Here is a 14,688-nt window from a genome sequence, read left to right on the forward strand (position 1 = left end):
AGAGGGACGGCAGGTAGGGGCGGGGGGCACGGCCTTCCCCAGGCCGCCTGGCAAGGACCAACCCAGAGGAAAACCTTACGGGACGGCCTGCCAACCGGGGCGATGGCCCTGGGGGCGGGGGAGACGGGGTGGACACCCATCCGGGGAGGCACCCACCCACCCACGGTGCCAGCACCCTCCCATCCCTCCCGGGCCCTGTGCGGCGGCGCGGGCTGGGGGGGGAGCGGAGCCCCAGAGCCGCGCCGCTTCCTGCCGCTATAAATATCCGCCCGGCCCAACATGTCCCGGCCGCCGCAGCGGCTGGAGCGCTGGCGGGAGCTGCCCGCCCTCCCCTCCCGCCGTCGAGCCCGCCGGAGCGCGGTAAGGGGGCGCGGGGTTTCGCTGCCCGCTCCCGGCAGGGCGGGGGGGTTCGGGCGGAGCGGCGGGGGCGGCTCGGCACCCCCGTCCCTGCGGGGTGCAAGGGTCGGGACGGTCGGCGAGGCGGCAGCAGCCACGGCTGGCCCTGCCCCGGGAGCCGGGTCCTGTTTCGTGCTTGTTTTCTCTTTCTCTCTTTTCTTCTAGACTGCTCTGTCTCGGGCTGGGACGCGCTCCTCCTGCCTTCCGAAGCCGTGCTGGCGGGGCTGGGATCTCTCCCTGCTTCCCCCTGGCTTTCCTGCTTTCCCCGGGGTTGGGTGCGTGCCCGGGATGGAGGATGGTGGGGGCCTCCGGACACGGCCCCCCGGCCCCTACTTAGCAGCTCAGACTGTGCTTCTACCCCCGACCTCCAGGGCGGTGGCTGATGGCATCCATGTCCATCCCTACTGTGGTGCAGCTGAGGCTGTGAAATGATGGCAGGCGTGGCAGGATGGGGAGAGCCATGCTGTGGCACACACTGCTGCCCACATGTGTGGCATCCCAGCAGGGTGCCATTACAGTCAGTAGCTCACACAGGTGCTTGTGCTGTAGCCTTCCTCCCTCAAGTGCTTTCATCTGCAGCAAATGTTGAGATGAAGCTTTTAGTTAGGCTTTATGATGGAGGCAACTGAAGCAGGTCTCCACCCTCTGAGTGAGTTCTTGGGGGCTCTTTGAAGGAGTCAAGTTTGGGAAACTCAGCTAAATGGTCTTAAAGTTTCGGTTTGTCTTCCCCTTTGTTTGCCCATGCTACTCTAATGGCTGCACTTCATCTTTTAATAAACATCTTCAGCTGTGCAGAACTCTCCCTTCTCTGAGCATAAGTTTCCTCCAGCTGCTACCACATGCCCTGCTCCAGCCTCTGATTTAAAACAAAAGTTGTACAGAAGCTGTCTCTGGCATGAAATAGGTTATGCTTGTTCAGGAGCCCATTGTGGAGTACTTCTAAATTGCTCTTCTGTAGTGCTTCCTTAAAGAAAGGGCTGAAACAAGAGGCTGTTCTCTGTTGTCTTGAACTCCAGAGGATAAGCAGTATGTTTTGCTTTGTGCTTACACCCTTTTTCACTCACTGCCTATTTTTCCCTCTATTTCTTTGTCCCTTAGCTCCTCCAAGCCAAAACTGGAAGCACAGAGCAGAGGTCCAAGAGGCCATGTCAAAAATAAGATGTCCTTTCAGAGTCTGGTTGGCCTCTGCACGTTACCTACAGTGTAGGGACCCTTGCCTTCAGTAAAAGCAGGAGGGGTGGCTGGGCTGCCATGGAAGGACCCTCTCTGTCAGGGCACCTTCCCAAGTGCTGTTCAGAAGGCTGAGCTGGCGTGTACTTTCCCCTCTGCCACAGCATGGGAGGAGGAAATACAGCTGTTCAGAGCACTTCTGCCCTCTGTGCAGCAGGAGCACGTGAGGGGAGGACAGACACAAAAAAAAAGGGAGATTCAGGAAGAGACCATGGGAGAGACTCTGGGGGAGACAGAGGAAAGCTACACATGGAGAAGAAAAGCTTTTTATATCAACACAAGTTTTGTTTAAAAGATGTTTAGTTAGGGCAAAAGCAAATATCCTGAAAATATGAGATTGTATGTCCTGATACAACTACTGCTCCTCCAGAAACCACTGCTTTTCATTCCTTGGGCATTATGTGCGTCTTTACTCCTCCCTCTTCTGGTCTCTTCAGCATGCTCTGACCTAGAGCTGAGCAGGACATTGCCTTTAGCATCTGCTTGTGAAATGTGTAATTCTCCCTTCTGCAGGTAAAATTATTATTTCCATAGTTGGTTAAGACAAGTTTCTGAGGAATGTGAAGCCAGAGGCACGCTAGTTCCTGTGGTTGGCCTTGACTAGAGTGTGAGCTTTTCAGGGCAGGAGCTGTGCCTTGGAGGCAGTGGTTAGTCTCTCTACACGTTACCCTTGGCAGTTTAGGGATTTCTGCCTCTGTTCCTGTCCTTCTCATGTTTCTCTTATCTCTTATTGCTGCTTACCTGTTCCTCTCCCTGTGGTGCTGTCACTTATTCAGTCTATCCCAGTTATCTGTGGGGTTGTCCTGTAAGTGGGATTGCTGCAAGGTTCAGCTAGGTGGGTTTAAAACATCTGGAAAAGGAGAGAGGTGAAGAGGAGCAGCTACTCTCTCTGTACAAATGCCCCAGTCACCCCTGTGTTGCCTCTCTCCTGCTTTCTGCTTTGAGATTGCTCACCCTGGCAAATGGAAATTGATGCAGTTTAAGCTTTTTACGTTCTTGCTGTGTACTGCTGCTGCATTAGTATTTCTACTGAAATTACACTTAACTTTCTGCAGCATTACTCTGAATGGCATAAGGTATCAAGGTGCTGGGGATTGTGTTAGACCTCTCCTTCTCTCTCTCTCTCTCTCTTTTAAGCCATAGTTATCACAACGTTGTATCAGGTCTTCAGGACTTTGATTCATGTACTAGAGTCATAATTGGAAGTGTGCATCCATAAAAAGATATTAGCAGCAATTTCCCATTCGTGACAAGTACGACCTTTACATCTCACTTTCAGACCTTCATCAGTGGAGAGGCCACTGATGAGCAGAAGCAATGGTCATCCTTTTGTGAAGGGAACATGCTGCAGTATTGCTCTCTATTATCTTTAGGGCATAAACTTCTAACAGCTATTAGCTTTCTGCTTGCTCTGCCTATATAAACACTGATTTTTTTATTTTTTTTTTTTTTTTTGAGGGAGAAAATGGTGTATGTTGGTGTTGTCTGACAAATGTTACATGAGGGCAGGGACAGGATAGGTTTTCTCTGGAGGCACATATATTGTTCTTGGTTTATATACATTTTAGTGAAATGTCCTTATGCAGTAATTTTTAGAAATGTTTTGTGCTAACTCCATTGGATCTCCATCTGGATAGTGGGCTTTTGTGTAGAAACCATGAGAGGGTGATACAGCAAGGAGAGGATTTCTTTGAAGTTTATGCTCTTGCCAACATAAACGTACCTTAGTTGTGGTTACTTCACAGCAGTGAAGTGTTATAAAACTCAAATAAAATTAAAATTTGTGTGCTTCCTACTGACCTCTGTTATTGTTGACTCTAGTAGGGACACTTTCTCCTTTATGTTCTGTGCTTTAACATTTGGTCTGTTGGATCTATTGCTAAAGGGACTGTTGGCTATCCTGGTTCAAAATCCAGGATGCTGGTTTTATTTGAATAGAGGGAACATTCTTTATAAGGGGAGAAAATAAGTTTTGGGTTGGCAAAACAGATCTTGGTAATATCGAAGATGAGAATACTGGAAGTGGCTGCAAATCTCCAAGGCAGCTACTAGTTCTGTGTGCTGCTAGGTGTGCAATCAACACCTACTTGTTTGGCTCCTTACTTCAAAGTTGTATGTGAAAATATGACTGAGTTATTGTATAATACTGACTGAGTTGGCAAATAATCCAGAAAAGATATTAAAAGATAAATTTAATAGTGGTGTCTAGAATAGTGCTTTAGTAGATTATTTTGTTTAAAATATTTTGGATGTTTGTTGTGACCAGTATGGTAGCAGTGTAGTGCTCTCAGGTAGCACCAGTACATGCGTGTTTATGTTCAGATATCTGAAGAAAAGGACAGGGAAGGAAATCAATGGATTGTTTACTACTTTATTAATCTGTTATTACAAGCACTATGCTACCACTGCTGAGTTGTTGAAATCTGAACCATTAAAAGATTATTTTTTCAGTGGCAATAACCCTGAACATCAGGGCTCTGAAAGATACTGCAGCCTCATTAGCCTTGCAGGCACACGGGTCTGAAAGAGCAGCTGTCCTTGGGTGTCCTCCAACTCTGTTCACAAAGATCAGCAAAAAGTCTCTGAGGCTGGAGACGCAAGTGGCGAGGGAGCAGTTTCATCTAGATCTGAGACATCAAAGAAAGTTTTTCCTTATTCCTGGAAGGAGATAAACGGGAAGCACAAGGAATAGTGGGGGAGTCTGTTTTGTAATACTTAACTCCACTGTAACCTCCTTAGGATTCTTCTACATTTGTTTCCAATTACACATAAGTACAATTTGGAGTTACTGTTTAACTTTGTAACTCCTGAAACTGGTCATGTTGCAGAAGCAGAAATTACCAGCACTTAAGTTGTTCATGTGGCACCCACCCTCTCTAATCTGTTCAGTGTGTGCGTAGCTCCTGCCCTTTCCTCCTTGGGACTAAGCCCATGTGAAGGGCTTCAGCCCATGTCTCCATGAGAGGGCTCTCCTTCTTACCATTTGAGCTAAACTTGAGTACATCTCTCCTGCTAAAGAAAATACAGGATAGTCTTTAATGGGATGTGAAGGTTAAAATGCTCTTTGTAGGTTCAGCAAGCTCCAAATAGCTTGTGCACGTTTCTCTTGTGATGGATAACTCTGGAAGTAGAATTATTCCCTCTTCTACCCTCTTTAATAGTTTTGGTGAATGCTGAGCTTGAGTGCTGGAATGCTCTTGCCATGAAGAACAGGCTTCTCTCTGAATTTTCTTGGACCCTGGCTTAAGAGGGCCAGAAGTGAGCCCCAAGAAACTGCATTTTTCAGCTCACTGTACTACTCCTTCAAAAATTGCCAGTAAGGTTCTCCTTAGAGAATGGCCAACTACTGCAACTTGTTGTCCAAAGACATTGTGGAGTCTGTTCTTGGTCAAAAAGACTGGACAAAATCCAAGAAGTCTGCTTTTAAGCCAGGTTAGCCCTGCTTTGATCTAGCTGATCCAGCAGTTCCTCCTAGCTGCCTGTATGCTATGTTTCAGCATTACTAGATAAGCATGACTGCTTTTGTCTGTCCCCAGAACATCTGGTAATAAAAGTGATCTCAAAAGGTCCAAAAATGGCCTTGAATCCTGAATAAAGACATCAAAAAGTGGAGTGCATGGAGAAGCATAGTGTGGGGAAGTGACTCCCCAAAGTTTCACAGCATCAGGGCAGTGATAGTACTGCCAGAGGATCATAAATCTCCTGACTGGCAGATTAGTGCCTTAGTACTAAATACAGCTAGAAGATGCTGTATTTAAATATAAAACAATCTCCTTTCCCTCCTCAATTACTTTTAGATCACTTTGTAACAGGGGCTACTTCTACCCTCTGAAAGATTTTCTTCGGTTTTTTTGCTTTGTGTCATATTCATAGGGGGGTTTAGTACTAAAGACCAGTTTATTGCATTGACTTTTTCAGGAAGCATTGAGAACATTAGATCTGGAAAAGAATTTGGTGAAATAAAGAAGAGGGCTGCAAAGGAAATTTTTAGAAAGTGATGTTATTCCCAGTTTGCTGTATAACAAGTAATCTCTTATTTTTAAGAGGAAAATAGCAAAGGAACTGTACACAGAATCTGAGTTTGAATCTCTCTTTGTTTAAAAAAATAAAAATCACTTGATGAAAACTTTAAGATCTGGAAGCTCAGAAAAAAACATATCAGCATTTTAAAGAGTACCATGGAAGGAGTTAAGCTGTGAGTCAACTGCATCTGTGTTTCAAATCCAAATGCTACGAACAAGGCACCATTCATATCTTCAGTTATAAGTTATGCTGAATTCGTTATGCTGTGTTTGTTTGAATTCTCTTCAGAGGAGAAAAAAAAATCATGGCAGATTTAAAAAAAAAAAATAAAAATCACTACTCTTGTTCTAGTAGCTTGTTTCTGAAGTGATGAAGCAGGTTTCTCCTTTCCCATCTTTTAGGTTTTTTTTCTCCAGCATTTATGCAGGTCAGCTGCTAATTATTAGCAGCTGTGAAACTATGGAGTTACATAAGCATAACTAAAAGTCAGTGGAGCCTTGCATCATTCAGCAGATCTGTCTCTTGCTTATTCACCACAATAACAGATCAGTTTTGTAACTCACTTGACGTGGGTATCTAAATACTAGGAGAGCATCAGCAGAGATGGGAAATTGGTAAATACTGTAAGTCAAAGAAATCAGATATGATAATGTGTTTGGTTTTTTTATTGTTGCCACAACCTGTTGTCCAGTTATACATGTGCTTGGCTGCTCCATGTGTCACAGTAATGCCCTGCAACAGCTGAGCCTGCCAGCTACATAAAGCTGAATTGTCTGGGCAGCTTTGCTGGGAGGAAAAGTATGGGGGCTATGCCTGGCTGCAGCGGAAGCAGGACAAGTGTGAGAGCTTGTGAATGTATCCCAGATTAGCCATGCTGAGTGATATGGCTGGATACAAGAAACTGTCTTGCATGTTAGAAAACATTATTACAATGGGGCATGTGTACAGCTGAGAACTTGGGTTTTCTTGGCAGGGAGGTACCTGCAGCACATATGGGAGCGTGCTGGGACAGGCAGCCCAAGGCTGGCAGATCCAGACTCTGCCCCCAGGTTTGTAACACAGACTCGGCACACCACAGGATTTGGTGAGCAGCACAAGTTTATTCCCACTGCACCCTGAGGGTATATAAAAGTTAATCTCCTGTAGTTCTGAGTATTAATTCATGGGCTACATAATGAATTTTCTGATCCAGACTCCGATTTTGTTGTCGGATGATTCTTTCCGTCTCTTCTCTTTTGCTGGGTCAAAGATCACCACAACCAAGAGAGAGTGTGCAAGAGTGAGTGTAGTGTTATCTAATGTGCAAAATATGATCCATAAGTTATTACTACTTGGGAACTAAGAAGGTGAGATGAGTTCCAGCAGATACAGTTTCCCTCCAGTCCAATCTGTACAGATCTGTGCCCTGGCCCCTCTTTAAAGAAGTAAAAGAGCTCTGTGTTTCTATTTCTTTCTTCCCAACTCTTTTCTCTTTCTTTCTTTTTTTCTCTTTTTTTGTTTGTTTGTGGTTTTGGGGGGGGGGGGTTCTTTCCTTTTTAAAGTAGTGATGTGAACAGTTAAGTTTGAGAGCTGCTGCCCTAGATCTGTGGTGTTTCTGCTATTTCTTCTGGGAAAAACAGATTGGTGCCTCATTAACTCACCTCAATGACAGGCTCTGAAAACCTGGGGCCTTATATCCATCCTGAAATTACCTTGGTCCCCAAGGAAAGATATAGGTGTTTGGAGGCAACTTGCAAGCTCTAGCTGCTGGGGTAGCACTCCAGAGACTAAGAGGATGGCATGAATTGGCAACCTTCCTTTTATGTGTAGCCTAAATGGAATGATGACTGGTTTTCATAACTAGAATCAGCTAGGTAGCATTTTAATAGAAGGACATGGATGATTAAAAATCTTGGGGACAGAAAATATTGGTTATTCTCCCAGTCACCTGCTACCTGAGGAAAGGATACTAGTTTGACATTCTTTTGGATCGATTTGGGTTGCAGTTTGGCAAATATGGACAGTATCAGCTGTGCAGTACTAAGTTTTACAGTCCTGTCTTCAATTTACCCCAACTCATCAGTCGTCCCATGGCCATCACATCAGTCACTGCTCTCCTCATGTCCTAATTTACCTAACACTGACTGACCTGCTTTGCCTAATATATTTCCAAAAGTGTGGTGTTTGTTTTGTTTGGTTGGGTTATTTTGTTTTTTTGTTGTGGTTGTGTGTTGTTTTTGTTTGCTTTTCTTTTTTGGGGGGGGCGGGGGGTTTGGTGGTTCTAGCATGGAAATGCAAAATAGGGAACTTTCACTCTTTTTTCCACACTTGAAGCTGCTGAAAAGAGATTTTAAATGAAGTATTGAATGTAAATGTGGTGGCTAGAACCTGACTGGATGCTGGGTGCCCACCAAAACTCCTTTATCACTCTGCTCCTCAGGTGGACATGGGAGAGAAAATACAACAAAAGGCTTGTGACTGAAGATAAGGACAGGGGGTAATAATTCAGCAGCTACCGTCATGAGCAAACCAGACTTGATGTGGGGAAAAATTAATTCATTACCAAACAAATTGGAGTAGGACAATGAGAAATAAAACCAAATCTTAAGAACACGTTTCCCCCCCCTCTCCATTCTTTCTGGGCTTAATTTTATTCCTGATTTTTGTACCTCTCCCCCTCCAGTGGTGCAGGGGAATGGGGATTATGGTTAGATCATTGCATGTTTCTCCAAGATGAGCCTGTCCTACAGGCTGCAGTTCTTCATGAACCTGCTCCAGCATGGGTACCCCAGGGGGTTACAAGTCCTCCCAGCAGATCTGTTTAGTGTGGGTTCCTCTCTACATGGGTCCAGCAAACAACCTGCTCCAGAGTGAGCTTCCCATAGTGTCACAGCATCCTTAGAGCATTGAGCTGCTCAGGTGTGGGGTCCTCCACAGCCTGCAGATGGGTATTTGCTCCACTGTGAACTTCCATGAGCTGCAGGGGGACAGACTGCCTGGCTGTGTTCTTCACCATGGGCTGCCAGGGAATCTCTTCTCCCCCTCCTACCCCTTTCTCCACTGACCTTAGTGGCTGTAGAGTTGTTACTCTCGTGTATTCTCTCTCTTCTCTGCTGCTCTTTCCATCATTTTTGTTTTGTTTTGTTTTGTTTTTTTCTCTCTTCAGTGTGTTACCACAGAGGCACTAACACAGCCACTGATGGGCATGGCCAGTGCTGGGTCTGTCCTGGAGCCTGCTGGCTCCGAGTGAACACGGGAGGCCTCTAGCAGCTTCTTATAAAAGTCACTCCTTTACCCCTCCCACCAAGATACCAGATACCAGAACCTTGCCATGCAAACCCAATATATTTCCCCTCCTCAGCTCTGTAAGTCATATCTTTAAGAGGTGCTGTGTGTTGCATATGTTGCATGTAAACAAGCCTCAGCGAGTTTGCATGACTCAAACTATTGATCTCTTTATTATGTGCCTCTCCTGGTCAGATGGTCCTTCTTGGTATTCACCTGGTCACATCTTGTCTCTGATTTCAAGACATCTGAGATAGGGAATATATTTGACCAGTGCCTGATAACATGCATTTTCTGTTCCAAGGGCATGAAGTGAAAAATCAGATGATAGCAATGTTGTGGTAAGAAAAATATGCAAGTATGACTGTTTCTGTTTGAGAGAGAATGTGATTCAACTGAGGCCTCAGAGGCAGGCCAATCATAATACTTCCCTTTGCAGGTTGCATTTTCAAACTACTCCAGACTAATGTTACTTTGAAACTGAGAAAAAGATACTCCTTAAACATACAGTTTTTCCAATCAATAATTCTGGAATCTGAAATTCTCAAATAACAGCAGACAGCCCAAAAGCTTTCTTTAAATACTAAGCAGCAACAAGCTGCCAGGAAATAATTGTCCCTTGGACCTTGCTACTTTTCAAATAAAAGTTCTACATTTCATCTGAGTAGGTGGCTTAGAAAGGGACAGAAAACTTGTTTCCTGGCACAGCTTACTTTAAGTAGATTATTCTTAATTTAATTGACTAGGGTCCCTTAGGTGTAAATGAACAACTTATGTTCTTGTTTTGTTTAGTTTAAAGTTCAAATAAGATGGGCTTTTTCAGAATGAAGCATCTTACTCTGAAGAGCTGCTGCATGCTTATAGTTGTCCTCTTAAGTGGAACCAGAGCTGTATTTATTTCCTCATTTACTGGTTATCCTCTTCCTAGCAACTCTCTGCAGGATCAGTGTCTCCAAGTTTTATTACAGCTTTTTTGGGGGGTTTTTTTGTTTGGTTTTTTTGTTTTTTTTTAATTTGTGCATCCTTAAAAAAGTATGTGTGCTGACTGGAGTTAAGAGGAAGACAAATTAACTTGAGCTGCTAGAGGGAACTAGAAAATGAAGTGTTCCATAACTGACAAACAGCTTGAGATGACTGGACAATTCCCTCTTTATTCATCTGAAATGTGCCAGTTGTTTAGCAGAACATCCCTAATAACGCAAGTGAATTGCAGGGTAAAACACAGTTGGATGTCAACATGTGCAGTACTTAAATGAGAACACTGAGGGATTCTGTGCTTCCAAAAGAAAGGATTTTCATTGTTGTCTTCTGTGTGCTACTTTATAAGTTCCCCAAGAAAGTTCCTCCTAGGAGGAATAATAGAGTTTGTATTTGTTTACAGTAAGAGTTGTATGTGATTGCTCTTTTTTCCTTAGACTGCCAGCTTTTATTCTTCTCATAAATATGTTTGATCACCTTCTGTTCACTAATCAGCAAGACTGTTGAGGGATTAAAGAAACCATGGTAATGCTATCACATGGTGTACAATACCACAGCATTTACAGCTTCCAAGGCTTTTGCTCCAGCCCATCCACTGTGAGGTAAGGACAAAAGCAAATGAAAATTGACTGGAAAAACCCTGCAAAAAAGGAAAATTTTTAAAAGAAGTGTACTTTCATCTTCTTCCCTTTGTATAGCAGTTAAGTGTCCCATTGCCATTTCTTAGCTCGGCATGACTTTGTGCCCTAGCAAGTGAGAACAGAGACAGAGGGAGTCACTCTAGCAAAAGGGCTGGTAGGTGCACCCCTGGGTCCAGCCCTGCCCTCGATGTAAGGTTGCTGTGGGAGATCAGCACTGAGAAGGTATCAGTGATCACCTAGAGTGACTGCAGGCATATTTGATACAAGGAACCTCAGTTCTGTCCAGTGAAATTGTCATAAATTGTAGTCTCACATCTCTGTATTTAACTTGGGTATGTTCAGGTCCTTGGTTTCTTTCTTTCTCAGCAGAGCATGTTATCACTGTCATCTTCTGTAACATGCATCAGTGTGGGATCTCGAATCCTGTCACTCAGGAATTCTGTCTGACATAAGGACAAGCATAAAATAAAGGTTTTTTTAAAAATAGTTCTAAGGATATAATTATGGAAATGGACTCATGGACAATCGAAGGTCTTCAAAACCAAAATCCCCTAGAGCAATGTGTTTGAAGTTGACAGAACTGTCCTTGTCCCCTTTAGCAGCAAAAAGCACGAAGTTAGACATGTCACAAAGTTTACTTTAATCCAAACTATTAACATCACGAAGCCTCAGGTAGGTTTGAACAGCCTGTAAAACAGCTGGTGTAGCTGAGCCCCTGCTGGCAGCATGAAGATGGAGGGAAGCGGGTGAAGAAAAACCTTCAGGCTCCCGCAGTGTGTGGGGATGCTTTGAGGCATTGCTGGAGAGAGATGGGGGGGTACCAGCTCACAATTCATCCTCAGTCAGGGACTGTGCCAAGATGTGCTGGTTCTGCTGGGACCTGGCCCACAGACTGCCTGGAAGTGTTTGGCTCTACCAAAATGCCTGTGACTGATCTCGCCTGCCCCAGGGGGATGATGCTGTAGTCTCCCCCATGCTCTGGGTAATTTTTCAGGCCTAGCAGGAGGGTTTTAGGAGGCCTCTGCTGCCTTTCTCTGCACTGGTCACAGGGGAGCCAGCAGGCTCTGCTGAATTGGTTGGAAATGGGACTGTAAGGAATTTCTGCTCCGTTAGCAGCAACTTTTCAGACAGCCATATTTAAAAATACCAGAGATGGTTTTTTCTGTGGCATATTGGTAATGCCCTCGGAGCTACAAGCCATATACTTAACTATAAATTTAATAATTCTGTTTTCTGCTGAGTACCTGGCCTTTTGCTACTGAGAGAGGAAAAAAGAAGCAGCATGCAGAGTGGGATACAAACATGGATTACAAGTTCCGTTATATTATTGTGTGGAACTTCTGCTCATGAGGGGAGACCTGGTGCCAAGCTGTTTCAAGCCCAACTACCAGGCAACTGCCTCTGTTCTCAGTCTCATACTGCACATTTAGGGGCTTATCCTGATTGTCCCCAAGTGTGTTATGAGAACTTGCATAAGCAAGACATCAGAAGCCCAGCTCCTTTTACTTGTCCAGCTGTGGGGACAAGAGTATCCCCATACCCTTTTGAGATGTTGCTCTGTGTCCTGTGAGTAGTCTCCTGATTGATGTTTGGCTTCAGCACTTGATGAATCCAGGAGCTGGTGATTGGAAATAGCGGGCACTTTATTTCTAGACTGGCAGTTTATCTCTAAGCTAGGTGAGCTGTGACTCAACATTGCTTTCTGTCAGGCTTAGCATAGTCTAAGAGCAATGAGATGGTAATCTCGGGTCTGCAAGACAAAAGCTCCTGCTCAAAAGGGCACTGAATTACTTCCATGCTGAAAGGTATCACAAAGTACTCAGATTGAAACAGGGATTGTTCATATTGAACAGGGATTGAAATTGTTCTCTGTCCAATGAGTGATCCTTCCAGAGCTGGGCCAATGCTGGGGACAGTGGTGTGAGCAGTCCTGCTTGGATGTGTCCCATGTAGGGGCCCATTACATGTCAGTGAGGTGTGGGATCTCACAACAGGCCTGAATGTTTCACTGTCTGAGGAAACAGAGACCTTCTGTCTTTGAGGCTGTTATCTGGATGCTTTTCCCAGACCCTGCAATTCCCTGTTACTTTTTTACATACTACTCTCCCAATTCATAGTAGCAAACTCTCATAATTCATAGTAATTGCATAGATAATTAAATGAGAATGTGGCATGCAGTGGTTATACATATTAATATACTGAGCTCCCTTTTCTCCTGCTTGGAGAATATCCTCCTTGAGAGAATATTGCTTTAAATAAATATTAATGAAAGAAAAACACATCATCTGGTCTTGTACATGGTCTGATCTTGCTCACCCTACCTGGGTGTAGTTCCAATCAGTATGAGATTTCTGGCACTTGTACCTAAGCAATGAATAAAAGATCTCGTGCATTATACAGCAGAGAGGCTGCTTCTATTTCATAATAATCTAGTGAGAATGTACAGACTGTGATCTGTGGCTACATTTGGCATCCAGATATTCCTGATGTGGAATATACCACCCATGGGAAGAATGTAAGAAATGGACTAAAGTTCCCAGAGTTCCCAGTGGTGCGGACTTTTTTCCCTTTGGGGAAAAAAAAAAAAAAAAAAAAAAAAAGCAAAAGGGCATGAGCTTTAGATGGGATACACAGCTCTTTTTTCCCCCAGATATTATCCTGCTTGTAGCTAGTTTCCTTTCTATTTAATCAGAACTTTTCAGCCCTTCCAGTATAAAGACTCAGAATGTAAAGGGAAAATAAGCTAAGCAGAGGTAACAGCTCAAAACTGTATCAGTGTCACCCTTGTGCCTGTGACAGATGAAAAATGGCCCTTGTGGCTTTAAAATGTGTGGATGTTGTGGTAGGTCTAAAGTGTAGATTTGTTTTGCTTTGTTCTTACAATATATATGTACTCATATGCTGATAAGAAGTGTGAATATAAAGTATTATTCAGATTTAAGTGGAATCTTTTAGAAACAGTTGATGTTTTCTACTGAAACAACAAAGTATATTGAAATCCTTCATCAAATTTTTCACACCTGAAACTTTGTAAGCATTAAGACTTATGCTAATAGCTAAATATGAATTCCTCAACAATATCTTTTAATGTCACCATTATAGCAATTCTCATATATTGAAAAAGATACTTGAAGACTAGGCACTTGTCAAAGTATAACAAATACTGCTCTAGAAAAACAGCCAAGCAGTTTTTACTGGGCAAAAAGTGTTGAAAATACTCTTTGGAAAAATAGCATATTGTTTCTTATGTTGCTGGACCAGTTGAGTAATCCCATATTATTTGATCAGGTCACAAACAAACTGTGTCTCAAGCTTATTTATAAAAAAGCAGCAAAATTAGAAATTGGGTTTAAAGTGAAATTAAACAATGACCAGCACTGTTTCTTTTAATAAAACATCTTTCTTTGTTCTGAAGACTATATTATGGTTATTAGAAATATCTATAGTGATATAGAGGCTTCTCCTTTCAGAAATCTCATATATCCTATGTCCAGTACAGTGAATGTTACTGGGTCAGGGAGGACAAGTAACTTTCTGAGAGCAAGTTTTGTCAGCTCAGCAGTTTTCACACAAGTCAAGTAATTTGTAGGCATTTCTAGGCATATTACATTTTCTTAGTAATGGCTTTTATTTATGTGGCTGTCCTCTGAATGGGTAACCTGTGGCTAAAACCAAGGCTGATAGCTAAATAGGTAATGTCTCATACACAAGCAGCTGTGTAAAGGGTTTTGTCCCAGAGTTTGTTGGGGTTTTATGTTTTTTTTTTCCTGGTTTCAAACAGGATTGGAGCAGTATGGAAACGCTTTGTCTTCCACACACACATGACTATCGAGAGGGAATTTGGCATAAAATTTTTGACCATCAAATTTTGTATACATTTTGGATGAAGGACAAGATAGGTTCTCTGTTTTATCTGTTTTATTCTCCCATCCCTGAGGACTGCCTTAATATTTCATTGTTCTGAAGGAAGGTAGTGGGCAACATTAAATATTTACATCTCTTTGCAAAGTCACTGGGATGCCACCAGGATACCTAGCTCTACATCACACATGCTCTAATTCACCCCAAACACCCACTGTTTGCTAATCTTCAGCCCCCATCTGTGCCGATAATGAGCAGGAGGAAATGGAAACAGCAGGGATTATATGCTACTGAG

The 14,688-nt window shown here is 43.4% G+C and overlaps 1 protein-coding gene across 2 annotated transcripts in view; it reads left to right on the forward strand.

Moving 5' to 3' along the window:
- Positions 1-194: 194 nt before the first annotated feature.
- Positions 195-14,688, forward strand: part of WIPF1 (WAS/WASL interacting protein family member 1) — a 54,383-nt gene continuing 39,889 nt past the window's right edge. For both annotated transcript variants that reach the window (XM_071747306.1, XM_071747307.1), the window contains exon 1: positions 195-360. The gene's annotated coding sequence lies outside the window, so the exon portion shown is untranslated. The remainder of the gene's footprint in view (positions 361-14,688) is intronic.

This window comes from Heliangelus exortis, chromosome 6 (assembly GCF_036169615.1).
Source record: "Heliangelus exortis chromosome 6, bHelExo1.hap1, whole genome shotgun sequence".
NCBI classification, from domain to species: domain Eukaryota; kingdom Metazoa; phylum Chordata; class Aves; order Apodiformes; family Trochilidae; genus Heliangelus; species Heliangelus exortis.